At 32.6% G+C, this 14,406-nt stretch overlaps 1 long non-coding RNA gene across 1 annotated transcript; it reads left to right on the top strand.

Annotated features, from left to right (window-relative positions):
• The first annotated feature begins 10,347 nt into the window (after window positions 1–10,347).
• On the top strand, window positions 10,348–12,838 carry LOC148763128 (uncharacterized). Its single transcript, XR_016025987.1, has 3 exons — window positions 10,348–11,041; window positions 11,691–11,774; window positions 12,644–12,838. It is a non-coding gene; the product is annotated as an uncharacterized LOC148763128 (long non-coding RNA).
• The last annotated feature ends 1,568 nt before the right edge of the window (window positions 12,839–14,406 follow it).

Raw genomic sequence — 14,406 nt, 5'->3', positions numbered from 1 at the left:
TATTTGTGATGACATACATGTGGTGGATAGCATGTTTACATGCTAAGAGAGTCTTGAAAAATTTACAAAAGTCGGTACTGTACCTAGAGGTACAATAAAGTTGATTTAAGCCTCGAACTAGATCAAATAGAGAATTTACAATGAAATTAAGAATTTTAAAGTCCCAGAATGGGTTAATATGGTGATTCGGAGTTCGAGGATCAATTTGGAGTCAAATCAGAATTTTCGCTCTCCAGGGGCAAAATGGTCATTTGCCACCTGGGGACAAAATGGAAATTTTTAGAAAATATTTTTGGCTCCATTTGACTTATTGGAGTAAGATTTGAGGTTTAGAAGTGAAAAATTTTAATTTCGGTATAATTTGGAGTAAAAGGGTAAAATGGTAATTTTACCATTCGGAATCGAAAATTTAATTTTTTGAAAGGATTTTGATCAAATTTAATTATTTAGAGTGTGAAATGAGTATGAGGAGTGAAAATTATGCATTATGGAAAATTTTCAATTTTTGGGGTAAAAATGTAATTTTTGAAAAGTTCGGGGGCAAAAGTGTAATTTTGAAAAATTTGCTCCACCAAAACTTTGGAAAAATCTGAAAATTTCACTTAAGACTTGGATAAGTCAAAGGGAATGCATGGTGAAAAAAATAGGACAAGTGGATGGCTAGAAAAAAAATGAATTAATAAAATATTTAAAATATGAATAAAATAATATTATTTCATTAAACAATAAAAAGGCATAAAAAAAATCAGCCCACCCATTCTTCTTCTTCAACATTCGGCCAAGCAAGAAACAAAAGAGAGAAAGGAGAAAACAAAACCCTAGAGAGAGAAAATCAAAGAAAAAGTGTGAATTTTCAAGGAAATTAAGTGAAAAAGGTGAGATTTTTTCTATTAAGCTTGAGTTTTCTTATTCCCAAGCATTTCTCTTTATTTTCCATGATTCAATTACATGTTTTCATGATGAATTCAATTCTGAAAAAATGGGTTAGGAGAGAGAAAGTTGTTGGATTTATTTGATTTTAATTTATGTTAGTGTTTTTAGTTAGTTTAGCATATTTAGAAATAAAACAACAAGAAAAGAATTTATTTTCTCCCCCAACCATTAATGGCTGAATTTACCATGTAGTGAGTGAGGATGAGTTTGATTTTATTCTAGGAGAATTGGTTAAGGAATAATGAATTATGAGCCTAGAAAAATAATGGGAATTTTCGGAGCAAAAATACGAATTTTTACCCACTAGGGGTATTATCGTAATTTTCTATTGGGACTGATAATTTGCATCACACTGAGGGACATTAAGTTAATTTGGGTGCAATTGAGGTATAGAAACTGAAAAGAATTAAATTGGAGTTTAAACGAACCCGTTAGGAATTTAATCGGGTGATAAGACGAATTAGGCTAATACCGGATTTAGATAGTTACCAGTGCATTTTTGCATTCCATATCATGCATTGGTAGTCCAAATTAGTTTAATTTTGATTTAGTACCAACTTAGTGAAATTCTCGATTTTGTACTGTGTCAAGGTGGTGAGTCCTCTAGTAAAGGCAAGGAAATTGCATCCGAGGACCAGTAGACAGAGTGCTTCGAAAGTCTGCATTCTAGACATAGTGAGTAAACTTATTATCATCTTAATTATCTATAGTAGTTTTATACAACTGTGTGATTTTATGAAAAATGGGTTTAAATGGTAAATTGCTATGTTTTAGGAGAAATTGTGATTTTATAAAATGATTTTATAAATTTGCTGAAAAATCGAATACTGGTTTTGAAAATAGAGTAATTGGAGACTGTCTGCTTGTGTTGTAAATTTATGGTTTTAAATTGAATGGCTTATGACAATATATGAGCATGAATGGCTAAATTGATTTTGGTGTCAGAATTATTTGTATTGTGTATTCAGCCTTGAGAGGCTAGATTGCGATAAATTGCCATGTCATGCTAGAATGAATTTTATTAAATTGGTGGAGTATATATTAATTATTTACTGCAGAGGGGGTTCCGTGGACCAGCCTATTAGAGGGGCACGGTAAACTCCATTATATTATTACCTCGAACGGAGAGGCGCGTAGGGTATCTCCTGGGGTAAAGCTTAGGGTTCACTTCACGCCAAACCACCACGTGAAGGGGAACTCAGCCAACGCCAAGGAACGGCTGTATTTTTATCAAACTAAAATATATTTTAAGTGTATGCAAAATTTTAATAGCCTTGGCGGACTCGGTTAGATGCCCTGCGCAAGGTATCACCGAGTATGAGTTTTGGCACGAGCCAAAGTTTTAAGAAATTCATAAGCCAAGTTGATTACTCGATTTATATGGATTGATTTTATTTGGTTGAAATGAACTGAAAGGTAATGAAATTACGGTATGATGACTTATTTTAATTGTCTCCATTTACTCGGCTTTAGATACTTTAGATGGTATCTGTTTACTCACTGGGATTATAAAATCTCACCCCTTCTTCCTATACATTTTTCAGGCTCAGGACAGTTTGTAGATAGTCGAGTAGGACGAGAACTAAGCTCGGAACTGCATTATAGAAAGTAAGAGTTCACAATCTTACATCCTCTTGGTCAATTGGAGCCCACATGTCATTGCAGATCAAAACTTATATTTTGGTTATCTATATTTCTATTCATACAATTTTTACTTTACTTTCATGTGCGAAAAATTATTTACGAATATTTCTATAAAAATTTATTTTATGAGAAAATAGAATATTTTATTAATTATTTTTGAATAGTACTAGTTGTTAACAATTTGCTTTCAAATGAACGTTTTAGATACTTATTTTGTTTTTAAATCATTAAATATATATTTTCTGCTTACCTATTACATTTTTAGCAAGTTTTGAGATTTTTGACGAAAAATTACGAAAATGCCCCTATGAGCCAGAAAATAATATTTTATTGTTCTTATTTGAAAATGACTTATGATTTTTTTAAATGCGAGATTTTATAATTGTTGCTCACCGGGGAGATGCGAAAGTTGATGCTAAGCCTTACGGGGTTTCGATAGGCATTCGGGGTGAAGAATGTCTGTCGAGGCCTCGTGACGGTTGTCACGGGCTCGATGGGGAGTTTCGGGTCGTGACAATTTAGATTGGTATCAGAGCATGGTTTAAAGATCAGATATTTTGATTTTAAAGCTTTGGATTTTAAAGTTTTTGATTTTAAAGTTGTTTTAAGAAATCTACACTGACACTGCGTGGCCCCAAGTCCAATTAAGTTAAGATAAGTTAAGTTAAGTTAAGTTAGGTTAGATTGAACAGAATGTATGCATCTACATATAGAAATCTACCTATTTTTGAGATGCATAAATAATTAAACAATTACTATTTGATTGCATATAGGTTTTGAGGTACGCTGGTGACACATACACCATGTCTAGGAGAGACGGTAGTCCCGACGCCTCTCATAGTATTAGCGAGGGATCGCTAGATTCTACTGCTAAGAGCCGATGGCAACCCGAACTGAGTAGTCCAAAAAGTGCAGATAGTAATAATATTAATGTAAGCATAAGAGGTTCCCTTTTGAGAAAATCTAAGGAACATGTTAAAGAAAGGGGGAAATTAAGGATAGCCGAAGGAGGTATTTGTTCTAGGAAGAGCGTGACAGTAGTCCGACACTTTCCACCAGGTTGTGGGAGAAATGTAAGGGGACAACCAAAAAAGGATAAGGAGAAAGTAACAGTGGCAAGTAAACCTCTTAGAAAAGTGTCAGGTGTACGACATTTTCCTCCCGGTTGTGGAAGAAATGCTACACTGGTGAGTGATGAAGAATATAAGAGAATACAACAAGCCTGGATTGAAGAACAAAGGAAAAAAATCTCAGGAGGAAGAGGATCCATTGATGTGCCCGGATCAGGACAATGAGGAACCTAAAGATGTTTAATACTTTAGTTGAAGTTGTATTGTCATAAATCTAGGCAAGTGTCGTTTAAGGGAAGATGTAGTAGTTACCTGTGTAAAGGAGTTAGGAGTGGCTTTTATTTTGTATGACTCGAACGGAATATAAAATAGCAGTTTAAATAATTGGATATGTATGGGAATCTTTAGTATGATAGGGATAAATGGGTAATATAATTATTGAGGAAGGTTATAGAAAGAAGCAATAAGGTTATAAATGACATTCGAAATGGGTAACGTGATTAAGTTGATGATTGTAATTTAAGCATGAAGGGGATTATTCAGTGATGTTATGACACTATAAGGCAATAGTTAGGCCAAATATAACCCAATGAAGTTAAATTATGGAATATGAGGAATATAAAATTTTGATTCAGTAAGGATTGTGAGAATAAAGTAAGGAGGAAGCTGAGCTGTTTTCGTAGTTAATTATACCGAAAGTCAATAAGATTATTGGAGTATAAGACAAAAAAGATAATTGGATAGGGATGACAATAAATTTGAGGAAAGTTGTAGATAGTAGGCAACTTATGTGTGGAGTGATATATGTATTTTGAATTTATTACACTGTATGGAAAGGATGTTCTGAGGTGAAATTTTATGAATGTTGATAAACGTTAAAAGATGACATGAGATGAAAGTATTAATTTGGCTTAGTGTGTATGACAAGAAAATATAAGGTATCTATACTTATGGAACTCATGATATATATCTAAAAGGGAAACCACTAGTTGAGAATGATTGATGTGGTGACTTTGAATGCAGACAAATAGCTTTGATGGGAAAATTTCTAATAGCTACAGTACTTCAGCATTGACTGTTCAACATTATACTGCTTCAAATACCTCACGCGTATGATGCATGAGTAAGATGGGAGTGACATGATAATGAGCTTACAAATTGAATTTTGGTTGTTGGTCATTGTGTTTTGTTATCTGGGAGTCTTAAATATTCTGGAGAATGTTTACCCAAATGAATTGAAAAACTTCTTTATTGCCTTGTATAGAGGCATATAATAAAAAAAAAAATTTGAAACATTCTTGAGATGACTATATTGAGATGAGATACCAAATAATGAAAGTGTGAAGGAAGAATTACGAGACTAGTATAGAAAATCAGTTTATATAGAATATCATTATGAGAATTTGTAATATCTGTTTTGATACAGTAAAATGACAAGGGTTAGTAACAACATGAGGCTAATTGTGTGGCACCCTAGAAACTTATGAAGATGAGTTAGGAGTTGAATGGATGAGTATGTATTTATATATCTTTAAGAGTAAATGTTTTAGGAATACATAAACATCTTTGAGAAGAGATTCTAATCATACACAGCAAGTATGAAACGTAAAATTTTTAAAACTTGCTGAGAAGCCTAACGGCAAAATCACAAGTTAAGGGATCACATGCTGTGAGACATAAGTTTAAGATAGATATTCCCAAGGAAATACTCAAGAGAAGTTTTGCTCTGGATCTCGTTAAAGCAAGCACTAAGTTATGTGATTATAAAAAGAAGTTCTAAGCTGAGAGTGATATTTGTCACGACCCGGAACCTCCCTCAGGCCCATGACAATCGCCGCGACGTCCCGATTGACACTCATTATCCGGAATGCCAACCGGAACCCCGCAAGGCTTACATATCAGTTTCTTTCCTTTCCTGTGAGCAATCATTGTTAAATATCGAGTTTTTAGAGAATATTTACTATTTTAGATCAAAAACAATCAAAATAAAATTTTCGCCACACAGGGGTATTTTGGTCATTTTTTTCTCAAAAATTTCAAAACTGGCTAAAACGTAATATACAAGTACAAAATACATAATTCATATTCAAAATGAGTTTAAAAGTCAAAAATCTTCATTTAAAACGAAATTACGGTTATTTGAATATAATAAGAAAATAAAAGAAATATTAAGGGAAATATTCTATTTTCTTCTAAAACAATATTTATAGAGTTATACGTGAATAATTTTTATAGCGTAAAAGCTAAATAAATTTATACATACTGAAATACAGTAAGCCAAAATATTTAATTTAATTTACAATAACAAGAAGGCCCCCGAATAAACAAAAGTAAAGAGGACTGTGAACCTACGATTTGGAAAATGCAGATCCAATAGTAGTCCTCGATGAGATCAGCTATCTACAGTCTATACTGAACCTGAAATGGGTGGAAAGGAGTTGGGTGAGATTTTGCAATCCCAATGAGTAAACAGACATTATCATAAATATCTAAAGGCGAGTAAAATGGAGGCAAGTTTAAACAATAAATTTCAACCCATTTCATAATGTTTTCAATTTATTTCTTAAACCATAAAATATTTGTAATTTACCAAAACAATTGTTAAGGCTTATGTCTTTTATTAAAACAAGGCTCAAGCCAAAACTAATCCTCGGGGATACCTTGGCCGAGGCATCTAACCGAGTCCGCCAAGGGTGTTAAAATATTCACACGTGAAACACATTTTTATTTTTAAAACCAGCCGTCCCTTGGCGTTGGCCGAGTTACACATTCACGTGGGGGTTCGACGTGAAGTGAGCTCTAATACTACCCCGGGAGTTACCCTCCTCGCCTCTACAACCGGAGTAACTATATAACTGGGTTTACCGTGCCCCTCTAATAGGCAGTCCACGGAAACCCGTCACTGCAGTGACTAACCCACCAATTTTAATAAAATTTCGACAGTATAGCGTGGCTTTTATTTATTTATCCAGCCTGCATAGTAAAATCAACTTACATAAATTTCCCAATGCATTCACAAAATATAGCCACATATACTCATTTCTCATAAGCCATTCCTAGGAAAATATATATTTTTCAAGTCAATTTGTAGCCTCCAATTACTCAATTTCATAATCAATACAATATATTTTTATTTATCACATTTATTCCTAAAACATCAAAAATCTCGTTTTTATTTCATAAAATACATAAAACGCATTTAAAAATAAACTCTAGATAATTTACAATAATAATAAGTTTACTCACCGTTTGTACAAACTAAAAGCTTTCTAAGCGCCCCGATCACTACTTGTCGGGTACGACTTCTTTGCCTTTTCCGGAAGGCTCTCCTCCTAGACACATTACAAAAATTTACACAATTCATCACATTGATGCTAAATCACTATATAATTAACTTAAATCCTATACTAATGCATGGTATGAAATGCAATAGCCTAAAACGGCTTAAATGCGGTATTAACCTATTTTTGGCACTTTGTCCGATAAATTGCTAACGCGTTCCATTTTAGCTCTAAATCATCCCATTCTCTCTCCAACATTTCTAACCATTAAATATCAGCCAATAACCTTCTAAAAACAACAAAATCAGCTCACTCCCTTCCTTGGAAAATTCGGCCAAAAATGGGACATTAACTCGGTAAATTTTCTACTTTGTTTTTCTATCACGTTTAATCGTTTTTCATCATTTCTCTTCATTTTCCTTAGAATAAAATCAATTCATCATCATTGTACAGCATTGAGCATCCAGCCAAGAGTGGGTATTGTGAAAATTTACTGATTTCTTGCCCAATTTAATTTCTAAACACATTTAACTAACTAAAACTATCAATTTAACTAAAAATCAAAACCTAAAAATTTCAATTTCTCTCTCCTAGAATTTCGTCCAGCCCTTGATATTACTTTTTGATCTCTCTCCTCAAGCATGCTAAATGGAAATAAAGGCATAGGAAAGGTAGAAATCAAGCTAAAATCGAAAAATCTTACCGTTAGACGCGTAAACGGTCGAAAACCGCGAATTTCTCTTTGAATTTTCTTGTTTCTCTTTGGTTTTTCTTTTCTTCTTCCTTTCCTCTCTTTTTCTTCCTTATGGCCGGCCAGCACTCAAAATTTGGGTTTAAATGGCTGACTTTTCATTAAAATAATATTATTTCATTAAAAAAATGCCATGTGTCACTTTCCCATTGGCCCATTTTTAAAATTTCATCCATTTGTTTCCAAATTTTCACCATACACTTGTCTCATATATTCATAGCTTAGATAAATTTCTCAGACTCATCCAAAGTCTCGGTGGAGTAATTTTTGTAATTTACACTTTTGCCCCCGTAAAAGTCAAAAATTACATTTTTGCCCCAAAAATTGAAAAATTGTCCATAGACATATTTTTCATCCCTTATACTCATACCATTCTCCAATTTGTCAAATTTGATCTAAATTCTCTCAAAATCTCAAATTTTGTCCGTGGGTGGCAAAATTACGATTTTTGCCCCTACACTCCAAAAATCACCAGAATTAAACTTTTTCACTTTCTATCATTAAATTATACTCCAAATAGTTAATCTTGGTCAAAAATTTCACTCCATGATCAAATTATTATCTTAGGTGGCAAAATGACGATTTTGCCCTTGAACATCAAAATTTCCAATTTTACCCCAAATGAACCCTCGAACTCCGAAAAATCATTTTTTTCATTCCTGGACTATAAAATATTAAATTTCATCCTACAATTCCTATTTAAACTAGTTCGAGGTTAAATCAACTCAAGTGTACCGTTAGGTACGATATCGGGTTTCGTCTTTTCTTATGTGCTTTCCTAGCATAATAACATGCTACTCAGTGCATGTATGTCATGACATGTATTTATAGGGTCGGGTTTTACAATATTAGTATTAGTATTGAAAAATACTTGAAGAGAATCTAGTTTTAAGTTTTACAATTTCAAGTACAAATTATAAATTAGTTAAGGAAGAATGATGTTATGTTCATATGAAGGAGTGGAACAAAGGATGATAGAAGTTGACCTTGAAAATGAGGTCAGATAATGAAACTTTCCTAATATATTATGGAAATTGGAATTCGAAAATGCTTAAGGCATACATGATTCAAATGGGTTTGAGTCTTAAGTGACAAATCAATATCGTAATGCAAGAAAGATACAAGGTAATATAGAGGCATGAAAGATGATTAAGGACAAAAAGGATGACTCTTAGGAATTGTGGTATTGCATGAGATGCAATGATCAAGTTGAGATATATCTTTGAGGCATCAATAGGATTATAAAGCATACACATATAATAGATTATAATTCAATGGAGATGACATTGTGATGAATGATATATAGTATAAGGAAACTCAAACATATGGTTGGAAATGATATGAATGATATGAAGTTATACACAAGTATAATAAGAAGGTTTACATGCACTATAAGAATTATTATATTGAAACTAGGATTGGGATACGGATGAATAAAGGGGGAATGTAGTCCAAGGCATGTGAACACATGGATTCCTATATATAAAGAGAGATGTTGACATTTGAAAATGCATGTATATATGTATATATGAAATTGATAATTTTACTAACTGAAGTGAAGAATGGTTCTCGGTAATTGGGAGATTTTGAAATAGTGTCCAGAGAGGTTAGTGAGCTAAAGTGTTAACGGATATGTAATGAACGATTAAAGTTATGAATGACTTTGAAGGTAAACCTTGAATTGTTTAAGTTCTTAATGGAACTCTATCAAAGAAAGTGAATAGACCAGTATAAGATGGATGAATCAAGGTTGAGAAATTTGGTATAGAGTGAATTAATAAAATGATGATTAGGTATACATAAGTAAGTATGATATGTGATCGAAATTAGTATAATTGAGGTGAAGTTATGGTTCAAATTTAATAATGGTGATAAAGGCATGCTTAGTGTCTCGATATAAGAGATCATGGTTGTGAAAAGTACTACTGATCCGATTCCAAAGGATGATAATTGCCGTAAATAAAGCATTTAATTGAACTGGAGGTGAACGAGGGAAATAAATTGAATGTCCTTATAGAAGGAACAAGGAGTAGGATCATAGAAGGAGATTGATAACGCAACATCGACGGGAATTCGAGGACGAATTCTATTTAAGTGGGGGAGATTGAAATACCCCATACTTTGATATGGTGATAAATAAAGTTGATCGAATGCAAATTGAGGTCAATTAAAATGTTTAGAAGTGATAAAAGACGAAAGGAGTAGTTTAGGATAAAATGTTTCGCAAGTGAGAAAATAATAATAAAATAATAATAATTTTATCGGAGGAGAATTTGTGAGATAAAAGGCGATTTGGAAGTCAAGTGAGGCATAATAAGGTATTTTTGGTACCAAAGAGACAAGATAAAATTTTTAGAATAAAATAATATTTTATTAATAAAATAATATTAAAATATTAATATTTAGCCGGATGTCAAAGTCAATCAAGGAGGATCATATGGTTGATCCAAGTGGGGGAGAAGATGACAAGCCCGACTCTACAGAAATATTTGTGATGACATACATGTGGTGGATAGCATGTTTACATGCTAAGAGAGTCTTGAAAAATTTACAAAAGTCGGTACTGTACCTAGAGGTACAATAAAGTTGATTTAAGCCTCGAACTAGATCAAATAGAGAATTTATAATGAAATTAAGAATTTTAAAGTCCCAGAATGGGTTAATATGGTGATTCGGAGTTCGAGGATCAATTTGGAGTCAAATCAGAATTTTCGCTCTCCAGGGGCAAAATGGTCATTTGCCACCTGGGGACAAAATGGAAATTTTTAGAAAATATTTTTGGCTCCATTTGACTTATTGGAGTAAGATTTGAGGTTTAGAAGTGAAAAATTTTAATTTCGGTATAATTTGGAGTAAAAGGGTAAAATGGTAATTTTACCATTCGGAATCGAAAATTTAATTTTTTGAAAGGATTTTGATCAAATTTAATTATTTAGAGTGTGAAATGAGTATGAGGAGTGAAAATTATGCATTATGGAAAATTTTCAATTTTTGGGGTAAAAATGTAATTTTTGAAAAGTTCGGGGGCAAAAGTGTAATTTTGAAAAATTTGCTCCACCAAAACTTTGGAAAAATCTGAAAATTTCACTTAAGACTTGGATAAGTCAAAGGGAATGCATGGTGAAAAAAATAGGACAAGTGGATGGCTAGAAAAAAAAATGAATTAATAAAATATTTAAAATATGAATAAAATAATATTATTTCATTAAACAATAAAAAGGCATAAAAAAAATCAGCCCACCCATTCTTCTTCTTCAACATTCGGCCAAGCAAGAAACAAAAGAGAGAAAGGAGAAAACAAAACCCTAGAGAGAGAAAATCAAAGAAAAAGTGTGAATTTTCAAGGAAATTAAGTGAAAAAGGTGAGATTTTTTCTATTAAGCTTGAGTTTTCTTATTCCCAAGCATTTCTCTTTATTTTCCATGATTCAATTACATGTTTTCATGATGAATTCAATTCTGAAAAAATGGGTTAGGAGAGAGAAAGTTGTTGGATTTATTTGATTTTAATTTATGTTAGTGTTTTTAGTTAGTTTAGCATATTTAGAAATAAAACAACAAGAAAAGAATTTATTTTCTCCCCCAACCATTAATGGCTGAATTTACCATGTAGTGAGTGAGGATGAGTTTGATTTTATTCTAGGAGAATTGGTTAAGGAATAATGAATTATGAGCCTAGAAAAATAATGGGAATTTTCGGAGCAAAAATACGAATTTTTACCCACTAGGGGTATTATCGTAATTTTCTATTGGGACTGATAATTTGCATCACACTGAGGGACATTAAGTTAATTTGGGTGCAATTGAGGTATAGAAACTGAAAAGAATTAAATTGGAGTTTAAACGAACCCGTTAGGAATTTAATCGGGTGATAAGACGAATTAGGCTAATACCGGATTTAGATAGTTACCAGTGCATTTTTGCATTCCATATCATGCATTGGTAGTCCAAATTAGTTTAATTTTGATTTAGTACCAACTTAGTGAAATTCTCGATTTTGTACTGTGTCAAGGTGGTGAGTCCTCTAGTAAAGGCAAGGAAATTGCATCCGAGGACCAGTAGACAGAGTGCTTCGAAAGTCTGCATTCTAGACATAGTGAGTAAACTTATTATCATCTTAATTATCTATAGTAGTTTTATACAACTGTGTGATTTTATGAAAAATGGGTTTAAATGGTAAATTGCTATGTTTTAGGAGAAATTGTGATTTTATAAAATGATTTTATAAATTTGCTGAAAAATCGAATACTGGTTTTGAAAATAGAGTAATTGGAGACTGTCTGCTTGTGTTGTAAATTTATGGTTTTAAATTGAATGGCTTATGACAATATATGAGCATGAATGGCTAAATTGATTTTGGTGTCAGAATTATTTGTATTGTGTATTCAGCCTTGAGAGGCTAGATTGCGATAAATTGCCATGTCATGCTAGAATGAATTTTATTAAATTGGTGGAGTATATATTAATTATTTACTGCAGAGGGGGTTCCGTGGACCAGCCTATTAGAGGGGCACGGTAAACTCCATTATATTATTACCTCGAACGGAGAGGCGCGTAGGGTATCTCCTGGGGTAAAGCTTAGGGTTCACTTCACGCCAAACCACCACGTGAAGGGGAACTCAGCCAACGCCAAGGAACGGCTGTATTTTTATCAAACTAAAATATATTTTAAGTGTATGCAAAATTTTAATAGCCTTGGCGGACTCGGTTAGATGCCCTGCGCAAGGTATCACCGAGTATGAGTTTTGGCACGAGCCAAAGTTTTAAGAAATTCATAAGCCAAGTTGATTACTCGATTTATATGGATTGATTTTATTTGGTTGAAATGAACTGAAAGGTAATGAAATTACGGTATGATGACTTATTTTAATTGTCTCCATTTACTCGGCTTTAGATACTTTAGATGGTATCTGTTTACTCACTGGGATTATAAAATCTCACCCCTTCTTCCTATACATTTTTCAGGCTCAGGACAGTTTGTAGATAGTCGAGTAGGACGAGAACTAAGCTCGGAACTGCATTATAGAAAGTAAGAGTTCACAGTCTTACATCCTCTTGGTCAATTGGAGCCCACGTGTCATTGCAGATCAAAACTTATATTTTGGTTATCTATATTTCTATTCATACAATTTTTACTTTACTTTCATGTGCGAAAAATTATTTACGAATATTTCTATAAAAATTTATTTTATGAGAAAATAGAATATTTTATTAATTATTTTTGAATAGTACTAGTTGTTAACAATTTGCTTTCAAATGAACGTTTTAGATACTTATTTTGTTTTTAAATCATTAAATATATATTTTCTGCTTACCTATTACATTTTTAGCAAGTTTTGAGATTTTTGACGAAAAATTACGAAAATGCCCCTATGAGCCAGAAAATAATATTTTATTGTTCTTATTTGAAAATGACTTATGATTTTTTTAAATGCGAGATTTTATAATTGTTGCTCACCGGGGAGATGCGAAAGTTGATGCTAAGCCTTACGGGGTTTCGATAGGCATTCGGGGTGAAGAATGTCTGTCGAGGCCTCGTGACGGTTGTCACGGGCTCGATGGGGAGTTTCGGGTCGTGACAATTTAGATTGGTATCAGAGCATGGTTTAAAGATCATATATTTTGATTTTAAAGCTTTGGATTTTAAAGTTTTTGATTTTAAAGTTGTTTTAAGAAATCTACACTGACACTGCGTGGCCCCAAGTCCAATTAAGTTAAGATAAGTTAAGTTAAGTTAAGTTAGGTTAGATTGAACAGAATGTATGCATCTACATATAGAAATCTACCTATTTTTGAGATGCATAAATAATTAAACAATTACTATTTGATTGCATATAGGTTTTGAGGTACGCTGGTGACACATACACCATGTCTAGGAGAGAAAGATTATAAATAAATGTTTACCTCAAGAAACGCGAAGCAAAAGCCATCCATTGACAAGAAAAGTCCGTTTATAGTCACCTATACCTTTGAAAGCCTTATTACTCGCTTTAAATGGTTTTATAATCTCATTATTGATTTTAAGTTGAATTTTTTTATATTTTCGGATAACAAAGGTTGTAAATAAATGTTTACCTCGAGAAACGCGAAGCAAAAGCCATCTATTGACAAGAAAAGTCCATTTATATTCACCTATGCCTTTCAAAGCCTTATTACTCGCTTTAAATGGTTTTATAATCTCATTATGTAGTTTAGGTTGAATTTTTCTATGTTTTCAGTTGAGAAAGGTTATAAATAAATGTTTACCTCAAGAAACGCGAAGCAAAAGCCATCCATTGACAAGAAAAGTCCATTTATAGTCACCTATGCCTTTGAAAGCCTTATTACTCGCTTTAAATGGTTTTATAATCTCGTTATTGATTTTAAGTTGAATTTTTTTATGTTTTCGGTTAAGAAAGGTTATAAATAAATGTTTACCTTGAGAAACGCGAAGGAAAAGCCATCCATTGATAAGAAAAGTCAATTTATAGTCACCTATGCCTTTCAAAGCCCTATTAGTCGCTTTAAATGGTTTTATAATCTCATTATTGATTTTAAGTTGAATTTTTTTATGTTTTTGGTTAAGAAAGGTTCTAAATAAATGTTTACCTCGAGAAATGTGAAGCAAATGCCATCCATTGACAAGAAAAGTCCCTTTATAGTCACCTATGCTTTTGAAAGCCTTATTACTCACGTTAAATGGTTTTATAATCTTATTATTGATTTTGAATTAAATTTTTTTATGTTTT

This window comes from Theobroma cacao, chromosome 4, assembly GCF_053813885.1.
Source record: "Theobroma cacao isolate CCN51 chromosome 4, ASM5381388v1, whole genome shotgun sequence".
Taxonomy (NCBI): Eukaryota; Viridiplantae; Streptophyta; class Magnoliopsida; order Malvales; family Malvaceae; genus Theobroma; species Theobroma cacao.
Note: the sequence above shows the minus strand (reverse complement) of the source record. Positions and strands in the feature narration are given on the sequence as shown.